Raw genomic sequence first — 17210 nt, forward strand, 5'->3', positions numbered from 1 at the left:
AGTCATTTTGACCCCTCCAGTAAAAATACGTTCACGTCAATCGCTGGTAATTCTAGTGTTAAATAAATATAAGGATACTGTCACTGCGGCATTCTTTCTGTTACATACATCTATTAAGAAAGAAATTTACAGCATGAACGGCGACGAGATACGAACGGCCCGACCGAAATGGGAAACTAAAGGGGAAAAAGGATTCCGTAGTAAAAGATCGTGTCGTCTTATGGCGGCCATTAGTTCGATTTTTCCGCGACATTGTCGATACAGCCAGCTCTTTACGGGCTTGTAAAATTACACAGCGGTCGCTCGGCGTACGTGGCACGTGTGCACGCATTATCGAAGAGGCATTATGCAAACTTTCTTCGAAAACAATTACCGGCCGTCCCGAGTAACGTCGTTCCCGGGGGTGAAATTTTGCCCGGGTAACGTCATGCATCTACATACAAACGCGTTTACGTGACTGCGTTTAATTTTAACCCGCCATGAATTTGTTTTCCGTCAATCGGCCTCGAGTTGCCTACACTGCCGGATATTTTTATAATTATTTCACACGGTAAAAATATCCCGGAAATTAAATTTCAGAATGATACAATATTTATTGCGAAAACCCCAGTTACACGGTCTGATTTTTAATTCCACGATTATTGTTGATTGTACAATTTTAATGCTAGTTTTCACAAACGTGAACAATACAACATTTACTCTTTTGGCATGTACGCGAGAGCTTGAAATAAATGTCGTTGTCTTTGAATAATTCGAGCGTTGAAATATTCCGTTCAATTTATTTTGACGACAACAAAGATGATTAAATACTGAATTCATTTATTGAATTTATTTTCATAAAGTTACCAGCACGTGTCGGTATAATAAATCAAATTTTATTTTGCTATCGCTTATGATTTATCTCCGGAATTTTATTTAATTCCATAACATTAAAAGCATTCACAATCCACGACTCTTTCCGACAGTAATGTAAATGCACCACAGCCTTCAATCAATAAATTCCTACAGCGTTTGAATGCCGGGTTAATAAAACTTGCATCAACAGCATTCACTTAATGGCTGCTTCGGAAAAAGGTGCCGTAAGTCTGTTTGCTTCAGCTAACAATTAACCCAATTAACGACGGCGCATCGGATAGGCTTCGGACGTGAAGACTTGCAATGAAATAAATTGTTCCAGTACACACGGATGCCTCCCTTGTATACAAGGGGACCGTAAGTACCTGCACAATTGTGTTCGATCTCCTACAATACATCCAATAGATAAATATATCCCAACTCTATACTGCAATGAATTCTGCTACAGTAACATTGCATTCAAAACTAACAACCTTTCACAAATGCATTATTTTAAATATAAAGGTTCTAAAAATCAGTCTTTAACACATATTTTTAGTTTGATCGAAGAAAAGTTAAACTGAACTACATGGAATTATTTAAAATCTTGAAAAAGATCAAACTGGCAGCATATTGACTAATACATATGTGTAATATGAGCATCATACAATCTCTGCAGCTAGTTAAAATAATTAACGACATTCAAACAAGAAGAGTGTCAGAGAGACATATATCGGGATTTGCATAAAACAGTGCTTCCAGTTGTTACGTTATATTATACCCGAATTTGAGTGGCTGCTGACACGGCTCGGTCAACATGCAAGTGTGCTCTTCCTGTCTTTACGATAGCACTGATACCGTCGTATACGCCACGTTTTGCCTCCATTTCGTCGGCTTACTCGTAAACTCGATGCATTTAGACGCATCCGGTTGAATTACAAGATACGTACACGCGTACTAAAAGTAAGTGCATAGCGACGTAATCGGCCGGATTTCTATATAGAATTGCAGATTGCATCTAGCTACAAAGCGTCGATCAACCGGAATTTATATTATTCATTATAAATATATTATTAATTATAATTTTTTCCAAAAGTTCATTGTTTCAAATATTGGATACAGCTTTTTATTACATGTTTTAAACTTTTGGCAGAGATCTTACGGCTCATACAACCTTAAACCTAGTATGCTTGAATTGCTCTCAGATAAGGATTAAAATTTTTTCACTGGAATGTGTTACGTGTTTAGTTAAGACTATTGTAGCTTCTGAGCGGGAAATTAGTTTCGCAAGTGGACTGCAACTAGTTGGCGCGTCGCCTACAAGTAGTATCCGTGGCCGAGAAATTTGTTCGGCAACTTCTCCATGAAATTAGTGAAACTCGTTCACACCGCAAGGTAGTTCAGTTTCACGGCGACGACGACGTCGTTATAACGACGAGCTTTCGACGTCCTCGTATATCTGTATAGCGAGCCGAAAGTGATGGCAAGACAGAGGCGTTAGGAGTAGCGTGGTGATGGGCCAAGACGTCGCGGTTCTACATTGTTAACAAGGAACTGTTGCTGGCTCGTTTAAGCCGCAGAGAGCCATCCCTTTACTGCGTGCAAGTCGACCAGCGAAACTGCAGACCTATGCATCGAGTGGACATGATTTCTGAGCTTCGTGACGCGCCAGATAAATGCAGTTTCGTGGCAGCCGTATCCAACGCTCGGGACAGTGGAGATTTATTATCTAATTTAATGTCGCGATTGAGACTTGGAAATAGAACGATCCCCAGCGAAATTAACGTTCCGCTGCGATGGAAGACGGACGGCATTGGATATCTCGTTACAATTGAAGATTGTGCAATTTCAATTACCTTTCCGTCGCGCATTCTATAATTAAATACTTAAGGGACGAATTATATTTAATGACTCGCGTTTCTGTAATAAAAACATAAATGCAACGTTCATAAATATCGTTTTTTTTAATTCTAATAAAACCGAAACAATATATATTGATTCTCTGAAATTTGATAAAACAGCTCTGATTTGAGGTGCTACATGGATCGCGAATTGATCTCAATCCAGCGTTATTAGGGTGGTCCGTAAGGAGACACAAAGATGCACACCGACGCGCTCTCGGAAGTCTTTAACTAACTGGAACAGATATTCCATTATCGGCGATTCCGAGGCTTCCGTCGACACATTTAAAACCCAATCCAATTTTATATCGAGTGCACAACCTGTGTTTCACACGTGCTTCAAATTCCCCGAAACCTTTTCTCTTTATTCATCTCGATACATTATATATAATTCACTCATAATTTTTTCAGTTTCATTTATACAATTTTGTTTGTAAAAGGAATTATGCAAATTCTGTTTACGAGATTATCTTTACAATTTCATAATGTACATATATTCCGACAAATGATACTAATGTAAGCATGAAATATTTATTTAAGTATTTAATTTATCAATACGAACGGCAGGAAATGAACTAATTAACGGGCAGTGTATCTGGATTTTACGAACAAGCCATACTAATTAATCCCTTTAAATTGATCCCATCGATCCCGTCCTGTTTCACTTTTTACAAAGAATAATCGCGTTTGAAAGTATTAGAGTACCGTGTGCGACCATTATCCGTCCTTTTTTTTAATTTTCTTTGAAGACGGAACAACAATCAGCCCAAAAAGTTTTCTCTGGTAATTAACGAGAAGCGGAACGAGAACCGCGACTGCGTCGGCTGGCAATTCATTGAATTGTCAGGGAAGTTTAAAATGACTTGTCGCGAATCGACCGAGACGCGTCGCCCGTTCGTCTTAACTGCAACACTGTTTGGAGGATTTGCAAGTGTTTCGAGAACGGGTCGACGCCTCGAACTATCCCGACGACATAATAACGACAATTATCGTTATACAAGTTCGCGGCGCGGCGCGGCTCGCAGCGTGACTTTTACGACAAACTTTCCGTTTAATCTGGCGGCCAGCATCTCGCAAACGAGGTGTACGAAACGGACTTCACGCAAAATTTCCGCGGGAAACTTTCCCTCGTCTCGGACCGTCGGTGAAATTTTTATTCCACACTCCCCGCGTACATTTTTCTACCTATTTTCATCTTTCTTTTTTGACGCCGCGAAATTCGTGTACAAATATCGCGCTGAAAAACAGGTTGTTAGAGCCCTCCACGGGAGGAGATGCAATTTTACGTCGGAAACTTTTCGGAATCGCCGCAATTAACGAAACTCGTTTAGGATGGCGCGGAAAGTGCGCGCGGGCGCCGATTAAAATTAAAGTTTCCGGCAAATACCCGCCGGGGATTCTTTCGCTAGACCCTTTTTCTTCCTTTTACCCGCTATTCTGAATCTCGCCATCGACGGTGCCTGCGTTAATCTTTCTCACGTCCAGAGCGGAGATCGATGCAATTACGTTGCGCTCGGTGTTTGAAGAAATTTATCGCAGTAGCTACGGACAGCAGTAGTCAGACCGAAGTATTCCGCGTGTACGTTGCAACGGAAATGGATTGTTAAACTGTTACCGTGTGATCGATATTTATACCTTTCCAAAGTCAGCGATCTTGAATCGCGATGTTATCTCGAGATTTACGTAAAATTAATAGATCAATTGATGCGCACGTCGATATGCAAGAATTCGAATATTCTGTCACTTGGAATTAAAATTTTTCACTATATTTCCTTGTTTACCATTATTTTTTATACACAGGTATTAACTATTTCCATTTGCTATGATCATGTTCGATAATGGAGGCAATGCGATGCTTAGCTATCTCAATGCGGTTTACCTCGTTAACGGCTGAAAGCACTCGAAAGTCTGCTTCTTTCTCTTTCCCCTCTTTTTCGTAGATTTTAACCAGAAATGCTCACACAAATTTCCATTAAATTTCTACCATTAGGGAATTAGCTTGGCTACGCAGTCGCACATAATAATTTCGCATTAGCATTTATACCTACGGTGTACCGTAGTAGGATCGCCGTTTAAATAATTATATCATTTCCCTCGATAATTAAGTCCGTGTAAAAGAAAAGAAAGCATAAGAGATAGAAAGAAATTAAATCCTCTTTTAAGAGATATTTTTTCCTCCCAAAGGATTCCGCCTTCTTATTTAATATCTCTCCATTTGTAGAATACCATCACGGAATCTGACTCTCTTATGCAACAGAACATTTTTTATAGTTTATCATTTTTCTGGTCAAAGGAATATATCTTATTTTTTAATACAAGTTCTAATATCTTATTATACTAAATCTAATTTCGATTGGTTACTTCAATATTAGATAATACTATCAACCTGACTTTGGGTCAAGAATCAATTGTATAATTCCATTATCAAATCAGTATTGACTTCCACTGATCGCAGCTTCAATTAAACACACTGTCAACGGTTCGTAGCCTTAGTTTCGAGCACCCCAATCTCTGGGGCCACGTCGATCAAGCAATCGAGCACGCGTTTACATACATGTTTCTCCCTCCACCTACGATACGATTTCTCGAGACCCGATCGTGGCCATCTCTTACTGTCCAACGCAATATTTGAATAGATTTCGAGTTAAATTGAATTCCCCAGATTGGCCCTGCGACAACGAGTAAAGAAAAGGGAAGATTGTTGAGTTCGCAGAGTATCTACGAAACGAAACATACATCCTTTCTTTTTGTTAAACAGAGGAGAGTGATCGCGGTTCGTGCATCGAAATTACGAGAGTGGACCGATTCTCCGCCGATTTGAGAGATATATCGACCGACGGAACATCGGACGATGATTTTACGCCGTTCAATGGGCCCTGGCGTTAATGGAAGCTTTTAGTGTACGCGTAAACATTTGCAGGAAATGCATCCTGATTTCCTGGCCGTCGTTAAACACTCGGATCATAAATCATAACACGCTGCGTATTCATGCCCGCGCGCGACGATGCACGGGAACGACGCGCACCCGGCTCGGGCTTTTCATTAAATAATTGGCTGCGTAGAAAACGATGGGGCGGATGATCGCGTCGCGTCGGATCGTACGGATGATTGCCCGCGGCTTGTTCCCCGACTAAATCGTTCCGATGCTTTGTCTCCGCTTACCTGTAACAGAAGAAGGAAGTTATGATTAAATTATACATACAGTAAATGCGTCAAAAGCGAAAATTATTATTTCGAAATTAATTATTATTCATTCGAACAAAATAGTCGGAAATGTTTCAGGCGTGTTTTAGATTACAATTTCTTACAGACTAATTATTGTTAAGAAGATTATAAATGAGATACGATAGATTAAATAGAATTGTTCAATTGTGAATAGAATGTATTAATGTTTTCATATTTTTATTAATAGATATATATTTCGGTAAAAAGTTTGAATAATAAAACAGATTTTTGTAAATTCAACAAGATTGGAGATCGTGGCTGGAGGCCGGCATGACTCGCCTACGCGGTAACGGATAAGACCTGGCAGGTGGCCAAGCTTCGAGATATTGCACATGTTTCTTCGACCGCATTTGCATACCAAAGCTCCGTAAAGTGTGAAACTATTGCCGGCGGAGCCGATCCGTAGATCGCAGATTAAACGGCTGTTCGCGACCCTCAACCCTTTTGCGCCTAGCTCTCCCCCTCCCCTCACGCTTCCCGTTTCCTTCTCGTTTCCATAGCTCCCCGATTTCCCGGTAGCTTCTTATCTACTTGGAAAGGAAAGCCTCGATGGAATTACGACCGATACCCGGTACGGGTCCCGCGTGTTTTCCCTCAAAATAGTTCCACCCTTCGCGAGCCGAAAAATATTTGCCCGGCTTCGTGCCACGCAGAAATCATAAATATTTAGCCGCGACTTTATTATATTATTCGACCGCTTTTAGAAACGGATTTTCGTTACGAGTCAGGAGTGCGATGAAAAATAAATATCCGAAGGAGGGTGAAAGGTAGGTAAGGGAAATCGCGTGGATGAACGGATCGCGAAACTTGAACGGCAGATATTTTTGGTATAAGGGTGACTTCTTAACCAGATAGCAGATATTTCGCCATATGGTCCACAGATTAATCAAAGATATTATCAGACGAATACCTATGCAAATTCAGTAGTCGAACTAGCTACTGTCGGAGCTGGTACACGCCCCATGACACGACGAATGCATTCCGTTGTTAATTAATTCGTCACAACTTGGTAGCAATTACTCGGGTCGAAAGCACGACACGATTAACCTACTTCGTGCCGAGCCGAGTTTAGGTCAGGCTTGCCTAATCGCAATGGTGGGTGTTCTCGAACGAGTAAAACGAAAAACGAAAGGCAGCGCCGCAACAGGGACACGCGATCGTATAATAAATGAACGAAACGGTCGTGTTAACACGGCTAAAGTAATTCGCCAACGACGGCTATCCGCAATATTTCGCCGCGTTTCACGGTCGGCGTATTGCCGTCTCGGCAATAATAGTATCGCGGATATATCGCAGTCCGATAACACATGTTAACCGTAGCCAATGTGCGCGGACGTAAAAGGAGAGAGAGAGAGAGAGAGAGAGAGAGAGAGACAGAGAGAGAGAGACTGCAGAGGCACAGTTAACGGAATTATATCGAACAGTTGTAGAGAATCTTCGCGGTCGACACACCGTTGCTGAGCTATTACCTGTTTCTCTTCAGAATTAGCAGTAAATTAGCATACCATTAACGCTAGATGCACGCACTCAGAATACTCGATAATCCTCTAATCCTAGAGTTTATCTTCGCGTGATCCCATTAGCGCCAAGTGAAACGCCGTCGTACAAATACGTACGAGGCCCTCAGTATGCATGCACTACGTGTTGCTCCGCGAGAGAGGACGAAGAATGTTCCAAGTTAACGTTCAACGTAAATAAGAACATAGGCGTGTATGCGTGTGTAATCGTTCGTTTCATCGGAGCCTCCGCCGCTCGGTTGGTACAAAGAGTTACGGTCCTTCCGATGATCCATCACGCGTCCCGTAAATGGATCTCCGACCCGAGGAAACTTCTAACCGGTGCGGAAATGTAATTGATCTTACATTCGTTTGCGGGGATAATAATAATGATCGCGTGATTTCGTGGATCGATTCGTACAAACTAGGAGTCGCTGGGCGTGGGTTTAAGGGGACAACGTGGGTTAGATGGTTTTAAAAGATATCTATAGCTACATATGGCGCACATAATCTTTCTCTCTCATCTACGTCAGGATTACGAGACTTTTAACGTTCCCTTGTAATGAAAGTGCCGCTCGTTTTACATCTTTCACATGCTACGGATAATATCAAAGCAAAGTTAACAGAATATTACGTCTACGCTGCATATCTTATTCGCATCTTCATATTAAAAAGAGAAACTATATTTATACGTTGCCTTCACTGTCACGCTAAGAAATCTCTCGTCTTTTAAAATGTCAGCCAAAGGAAATTTAATTAAATTGTACTTGTGCATGTCTTATTCTTGAGAATATCGAATAAAAGAAAATAGAGGAAACTTAATTTGACTGTCAGATATTTAAAAGGTACTTTTAGATCGTATATTGTTACACTCTCGGATCAATGATCAATTCTCATCTTCATATTAAAAAGAGAAACTATATTTATACGTTGCCTTCACTGTCACGCTAAGAAATCTCTCGTCTTTTAAAATGTCAGCCAAAGGAAATTTAATTATATTTTATTTGTGCACACTTGAAAATGTCGAATAAAATAAAATAGTGGAATCTTAATTTGACTATCAGATATTTAAGATACTTTTATATCGTTCACGGTTACATTCTCGAACTTACATTCTCAATGACAATTCGCGAATCACGTAAAAACTAGCACTATCTGAAGAAGAAGGTCGAGGAATTTCCGATTCGCTTAAGAAAACCTATTAACGCGTTCCACTTTACAACGGCGCGTTTATCGATTCCTATTTCACGCGGTGACTACGGAAGAACGTTGAGAAAGGATCGACAGCCGGTGGCGAACTTCCATAAAATATTATTTGAATGTCAATAAAGCTTTCAAGTCTCTACCCACCATAATTATCAGGAGCATTTGAGTCTTTTAAGTATTACACTATTACAGTTACATTCAAACGTGTACTTCAATAGACAATTTTTCAAATGAAGAGGAAACTATAGAATCTTTTTATAATTCGTATTATATTAAAATCAATTTAATCTTTAATATTCCATTTATACGTATCTCTCAATGAAAAGTAAAAATAATCTGCAAGATTAATGTTTCTAAGATTGCTCTGAAGAACAGGAAGTTTGAATTTTTCATATGACAATTAGACAGCATATTTGATTCAGACTAAAATATTGCAGTCAAATTGGAAGTTGCTGTAACTCGTTGCTGGGATGAAATCCCCATGGGGGCAGATATTAATCTGCTCGTAAGCAGGCCGCGTAATTTCTCGTACCGAGAATCGTGTTTAATTCCGAAACGTCTTCCACGAGGGTGTTCGAGGGAACGAAGAAAACGGATGTTTCGCGGGCGTTCTCTTGGTCTCGTTCACCTCCGAGGCCAAGGCGAGAGATCGTGGGAGCGCAGAACGACAAAGCTGGGATGCATCTCGAATATATCTACGTTGTACTCGCGAACTCGCGACGCTGCATTAAAGCGGAAACGCTAATTTCGGCAGGGAGAAAGAAAGAGAGAGAGAGAGAGAGAGAGAGAGAGAGAAAGCATCGCGTCACGACGTCCGGTACCACCTTGGTGGTTGTTCAAACTTTCATGGTCTCCTTGAGGAAACGATTCAAAGGCGAGGCGGTTGATATAAATCTTTACCTCCTGTACGCGAACTAACGTCGTCGCGACGCCTCGAGATACACGCGAGAAGAGACGGCTAAGATGGTTTCAGTCTCGTCACCGCTCATCAGGGTCGTTTCTCTATTTAGTTTCGCGTGTTCGTTCGTGAATTCACGGTGACGCGTTCCTCTCGTCTTCCCGCTTAATTAATTCGAAAACGGGCGGTCGATATTATCAGGCGAGTCGGCGCCGGCCCGGAAGGGACGAATGAAGCCTGTACGTCGTACGGCGTTGGATCGGTACGCGTACATGTTCGACCAAGATTTTGCGAAAAGTTTGCCGAGCTTTCCGTGTCCGTGAAAGTTCGCCCGGGCCCACGGCGCCGGGGAGAAGCGTTAATTTCATCCAGGAAGGAAGGTTGACGGCGCGATGCAACCCCGGGGACGTTGCCGGGGCAGAGATGGACGTAACCCCGATCCATCTGTAGGAAAGACTTTGCTCCCTGCAACGTTTAACGTACCACACCTTCCCCCCGTCATCGGTCCATTCGTCTCTCACTTTCTCTCTCGCACTTTCCAGTGTCTCTTAACTCGTTCTTGGAGATGAAGTTCGACCATGAGTCACGTTCACCGTTATTTCTCGGGTTCGTCGTAATTAGGATTCAGCCCAGTTCGGCTTCAGGTTCGCCGAATTTGTGCTACTACCGCTTCCACAGCTCGCGCCAAGCCTCAACTGGAAGAAACTTCGGTGTGCCTCGTGGCTCCTTGTTTCCGTCTTCTCTCTCTCTGTTCCTTCGTTCCGGTGTCGTACACCTCCTCTCTCTCTCACACTCACTCTCTTTCTCTTTCTCTCTCCATCTTTCCCCAGTTCGCCCTTCTTGGGAAAGACTTCTTCCCTGAGAACAAATCTGTGGGTACCATCTGGTAGGCGAGAAGAGTCGAAATGTGTCTATTCGAGACGCACGTACTAGAAGGATTCACTGCATCTGGCTCCTTATCTACCGAATAATCCGTGATTTAAGATTCCCCCTAACGATAACGATTAACTTCCGGGCATGTATACATACCCGTAGGAATTACGGAACTTGCCAGTTTTATGGAGTAGCGGAAACTCTTGCCACCTTTTATCACCGTGACTCTGATCGCCTTGATAAGTCGAGTGAGAAAAACTCGAATTATAACTAAGTCGAAATTTCTGAGACATTCACAAGTTAAACAGAAGATAAGAATTTACAATATGAGAATTTATAAACACGGAGTCTGACCTAAACTTCAGCCTTCTTATTATTCGAGATTATTTTTAAAAATAAATAAATGTTGAACAAGTTCTCCCAAAATTCGCTGATATTAAAACCGATCGATATTTCATAAGACTACTTAAGAGTACTTCCAAAGTATTTTATCTGGGGGAACTTTAATCAGAAGGCCCATGCACTTCTCATTTCCCTCTTGGGGAAAGAACACAGTTTTTCCCTCCTTGTTGAAAGCGGTGAGCCGAATGAATAGGCAAAGAAATTCTTATGCGCGGTCACGCAATCTCTTACTTATCACCCAGAGAGAAGTCAAGCCTCGTTTGCAGATATTTTGACTGTTCATTTATTAAAAATTCATTTAAATAATTAGATGGATTTTTAAATTTAAGTAGGAGAACACCTTCAACTGTCTCTTCACTTTCGCAGACATTAAGGGTGCACAGTATCAGTATAGTATTTAAGGAATTGAAATTCTAGACTCGTTGCCCAAACGTTGTACGGCCCGCACTATCGCTGGACGAAGAATCTGCATTCATCTTCCGGATTTCACGCGGAAAGGAATATGGAAGCCAGAGAAGGAAAGGGGCTGTATTTCAGGGGGCAAAATATATTATCTTTTATGGGTTGCACCTAAACGGTCCCTTAATGCCTTTTATCCGATAAAGAGCGTCAAGAGGTACCTACGGGGAACCAGGTTCGGGCGAGCAGAAAGAGCGAGCCGGCTACGAACTGCCGTAAATCGTCGAATGCGGAGTCCACTTGAATTCGTAGCTGAATTTCCTGGCTCGTTCCGTGGCCGACGACAGTGAAAAACCGTTAAACGGTTCCGAGATTTGCGAGTCGTGAAAGGTGGTTATCAGGGCTAAGATAAGATCGTCGCCGACCGGTACACAGCATGAACCTCTAACACATCCACTATGACTTGATAGAAGTGAAAACAAAGCTGCGCGTGGCTTTGTACTGGAAGAACTGTGAGAACGAATCGTCTAATTCTAACGGAACGAGCTAAGTCAGGTCAATAGATAAAAAGCCTCAATCTAGGGCATCTGTGATCTAAATAGCCGATTTAATTATAGTTTATTAGAGACTCGAAAATCACGGATCAGCTTCCAGGAATTAAATAATCAAGATTTTCTCATTATTTATTTTTAATTCCAGCATATATTTTTATCTTTTGGACACAGTGAGAGCTATATGGTATAACTTAATAAATCAAGAGGAATATCGAAATACGAACTCATCGATGTTCCTAAAGCGAAGTATTGATTAACCGGATTATTCGGTAAAGCCCGGTGGAATCGCGAATATTGCCTCTGCGGATACCGTGTCCGGGACTGGAAATATCTTCGTGCAGAGCCAAAGCATTGGTCGTGTTTGCTTGGATTGAAAGCAAGGAAGTTTATTTTCTGCTCTCGCTGTTTTTCGGATCTGCATACTGGTGAACCTCGTCGAACGACGTAGACCCCGAAATCCCGGCGTCTTCGTTGAAATAACAAAACGAACAGAGCAATCCTCCAAATAAACCAGATTCCAGCCATGGTATTACGCCGATTTTCCCAGTCGACCCATTCCCATCGGCCGTTTCTCCGTACCGCGACAACACACGAAATGCGGAAACGTCCCCGGAAAGAATTCGGACGAACCAGCAACGGGTCGAAACCGTAAAACAGTTTTAAGAGCGATTCCTTTTGCTGCAATTGCGAATGGAGAGATACGCGGTATTGAAGGATATGCTCTGTGGCCGATTTTTATTATGCGAGTCGATAGCTCGTAAAATCGAGCCGAGCCTTTGTCGAGCTCACGTGCCCTTTGATAGATGGTGCATAGCACATAAACACTTGATATTGAACACGATATGTCGACCGTGAATGAACACGTATCGCCGGAAAGCTTTATGGTCGTTAAACGAATCGTAAAGGAAGGCTGACAATCAGATGAAAACGTGGAGATTTTAATTGGTTATGCAATGCCAAATGCAAGCGCAGTATAGAAATTTCAAATACGTACGGATAAGTTTTAATTAAACTGTGAATTAGAGAAACCGTCTAACCAGTACTGTCCCTAACTACTTGAAAGTCGAAGCAGATTAATCGTATGGAACCCGTCGTACGAGACAGCAAATTTACTCACTGCATGAAATAAAATCTGAAATATTCTGTTTCGCACGTTAACGAATTTAATATCACATAATCCAGTTTCATCGCAGATTTCATTTTAATAAGTGGCGGGAATTTTTATAAAAGTCCGCGTCGCGTTGGGGAATTATCGTATTTTTATTTACCGGATTAAACCAGCTCCTCTACTCCACCATAACGAAAGTACAATGTTTGTTTAAAGAATTGCTGAAAAATAAAAAACCAAGTCCTGGGCTGGGTTTCAACTTGGTGCATCGGGCGGCCGTGTACGTAACTACTGCACGTGTGCGCGCACGTTACCGTAATAATTCAACCCGAGATTAATGCCTCTTCATATTTCCTGCGCGCTGCATATAATGAAAATTGTCTCCGCGTTGGTTCAACATTACCGCTATGCACCCTGCTCTGTAATCCATCCGCTCGTGGTATTTAAAGGCTGATGCTAGACTTTTTGTATACAGTGCCGTAAAGCCGATTTATATGAGAACGTCAAGACACTGTGCGATTACGTATAAAAATCTGATAAAATTATTATTAATTAGCGATTAGTTAATTGTTCAGATATTTCCTGCAGCCAAAGTAAAAATATTCTATTTCTTGAAATTTATACATAATTTAGTGAATATGGAAGAATAACTTTAGGTGATAAATTAAAAAAAATCTTCAGGAAAATGAAAGACGTAATAAGTGTTGAAAGAGGGAATCTGCTTGGATATAATGCACGACGCTAGTAAGCAGAGATTATGTCGATTAATTTAATAGTGGAGGACCGTGTACCCTGGCGTCACGACGCGTCGCGTCGTTTCACCAAGTCTGTCTGCAAGGGGTAACGGTATTGTCAGCCCGAGGACGCGCTAACTAGTACCGAGATTCTGAAACTGCTAGCGTCACGTGCTCGCCTAGGAAACGTGTATCTGCAACGTTCAGCGGCATGCTGTTCCGCTGCTCGTAACGACCAAGATCTTGAGTTACCTTCGTGTACCAAAGTTATTTTCGGCGTACAATATCGTCAAGGAAAGTATCAGAGTTTATGTATATTTACATAAAACGTGGTGAAAGATAAAAAGCAGTAATTTATCTGATAATCATGTACACGAGTGAAAAACTGATACGAATTAATAATGAGAAGAGCAAAACATCAAAACTTTGATTAATGATTCAGAGTTTGCCTGTAAATAATCTGATAAACCATGATAGATCAGAAATCTGAATTCATGAATGATATATGGCTTTCAATTTATAATTCAAGTTGCTATTCATCCACCCAATGAAATAGAACGTACGGCTTTTGATCTCATGGTTACGCACATACATACATATAATCTCCATGGTTATCGTTGCATAGCACGCGTTCTGTGAACTCGCGGTGACAGTCCACTAGGCTAGACGACCATCGCGCGTCCTTTTAGCTCCCCGTAAATGCGGGATTTTCAAGGGAAGGCAAAGAGGGTGCGAGGGGCGCGATAATTCGGTTGCGAGGCATCCCACACGGGGTTGGAGAGGATCCGGGACCCGACGTTCCAACGTTTCTCTCTTTTTGCCCCCTCTTTTATCTTTTCCTTTTGTGGCCGGCGTTATCTACAGGGGCGGTGGTATCGACGAAAGGGATGAATCGAGGCCGGCCAAGACCGGTCAGCTATTTCACCGGGTATCGTTGAGTGGTTCCATTCGGTCCAAATGAAACGTAGCTTTTATTGGCTTTAATTGATGCCTATACTCGTATAACGAGCATTCTGCCAGTTTAATCCCCGGCTACAGCGCTGTTGGGCTTCGTTGCCTAAAAGGAACACTTCTTTATTTTGTTAATAGCAGTCGTTCAGCTAGTTAGTGTACGCATCTTTTTTCCATTTGTAAGCGATCTTTTGATCGATACTGATCACATTCCGAAACGGACTGACCATTAATTCTATTAGTCGAACAATCGTTATTCAGTTGACCGGCTTGCTTAGCAGTCGCAATTAATCGTTCGTCACGTTGACGCCAGGGACGAATTGCTCCCTCTCCTTGCGCGATTGATGGAGGAGATTAATCAACGATTTGCGTGCACGCAAACGCGTTGATGAGTCACCAGGTACTTTTGTACGAACATAACAAGGAATAGATTCTACATTCACGTATCGTACGGATAAACGTAATAAATAATTCTCAATGATAAAATAAAAATAGACGTTGAATAAAAATCTAATGACAGAGAAAAACATAAAATGCACTGTTTTGATTGGACCGCTTGAAAGAGGAGGGTGAGCCATCGAATTCAGATTAGACGGGAGAAGTCATCGGGTGTAAGTAACTTTCGGAATAGACAATGAATGATATTCCACGTACATCTTCCGCGGACGTTACGCCCCCGCATAAAATTTGTTTACACAGCTGGAAAACACACCTCGCTGGTCGGCGGAAGTGCCGCGAGTAGCTAAGCGCCTCGACCCGTCTCCGGGAGCCATCGGCCCCGGAATTTTATTAGCTGGAAGAGAACAGAGGAATTTGCATCAGATCCTCGAATCCTCAAGTCGTTTTGTTGTTCCAGATTTATACACCCCCGACGATCTTGCCGCGGCGTATCCCGTCCCTCCGCGCGCACACGAATTTATCAACTGCACGCACCTACCGAGCCAAAATTTCATGATTTACGGCCAATTGTTGGCATTTCATTAAGCCGTTCGCGGGAGAAATTAGCAGCCCGAGTTCTCGTCACCGCCTAGATTTTACGACGGGACTCGGTCCTAAAAATCGATCGTGCGCACTCGCGCGTTTACTACTGACACAAATCGCTCACTAATTCCTCTGAATACGTGTGTGAAACTGATATCATAAGATCCAAAGAATTCTATTACAAATATCGTCGGGTACTTTTTTATAAGGATTTTATACCTCCATTTTACGAGCCCTATAAAAAGAAACTTCGATTTTACATTTTTTACAAGAGAACTGCGCGAAACACTTTCGAACCTATGTCACGGTAAGGTATCCTGAAAATTATGCAGCTAGAGAAAGAAATTTCAATTCATCAGGCTGTATACACGACGAGCTGAAGCTGGAATCGTTAAAGAAAAAGAAAAACCTCTTCCCGAAGACTGCGCGGGCCGTAACTTCTTTCATAGTAAATTTAAGCGGCTCGAAGTTATTGCAAGCCGTGAGATGAAAAAAAGGAGGTAATAAGAGTAGGTGTACAGTGTACGGAATACTTGGTTTAAATTAACAGCGGAATGGCGCGTTAAAAAATGTACGCAACTCCGCGCGGCTGGGGGAGAGGAAGGGCGAGAGGGTGTTGCGCGAGACACCACGGAATCCGGGTGGGCTTTACACCGACCGTAAGACAGCGGCGTATTTTATTAACCGAAGAAGATGAAATTTGCATGAGGATCCGTGAACTTTCGTGTCCCGCCGCTGCCGTCGCGCCTCGCCCCGCGCCGGCTTCACGATTCCTCCTTTGTGGACATGCATAACGTCGCGAAGTTACTGCTAAGTTACGAGCCGAACTTTCGCCCCGCTCGACAGATTTATCGCGTACACACGCGTAATAAGCGCCGGATAAAGAAGCAAACACGACCGGACGGCTTAATTTAAGTGAATATTTGACATAATCCGACACGTACATGATTATACTTTTCTCTGTTGAATATTAATATACCGGCATTGTTCAGGCGATTATTACTAATATTTTAAATAAATCCATACATAATAAATTAATTATGTAAAGATTAATAAAATCATCGATTTAAAAATATTTGCAATTTTTTTTATAGATACCTCGTGCGTTCAATATAAGAACAGATCCTTTAAAAGCAGGAGCAGTCGAATGAGGTTTAATTCATCGTAAATTGGAGGATTGAAACCAGTTCCCCTTTTTCTGTAATGAACATCCACGAGACACGAGTATCTGTCCACGAAATTTCATCGAGGACCGATGAATTTATCGCGTACGTACGTAGCTGAGCGGGTCCAGTCGGGTAATTTCGAATGCATGGTCGAACAGATTAACGAAATCCTGGCCGAAGCGAAGGGGTGAGCGCTGGGGCGTGATTCTTTTGCATTTTCTGTCGAGTGGTTTAAGTGCCCCCAAGGGCTGCTTCAATCGGAATGGCTCTGTGTGTACGGAACAACACTCGTCGAAACCACAGGGGACTTCCGGCACTAGGAGGACTGTTTAAACTTTCACCCCACACGTCAACACTCGATTTCGTGCGAAAAGCTCGGCTCCTCAAACGAAATACATCCTAAAGAACGTGACATATAAAATTGGACACGACAGTCGGCTCTATTTCGCTAAAAGATAAAGTAATTACGAATAGAGATCCTA

The sequence above is a fragment of the Ceratina calcarata genome, unplaced genomic scaffold (assembly GCF_001652005.2).
Source record: "Ceratina calcarata isolate Rehan_Ccalc_2016 unplaced genomic scaffold, ASM165200v1 scaffold78, whole genome shotgun sequence".
Taxonomy (NCBI): domain Eukaryota; kingdom Metazoa; phylum Arthropoda; class Insecta; order Hymenoptera; family Apidae; genus Ceratina; species Ceratina calcarata.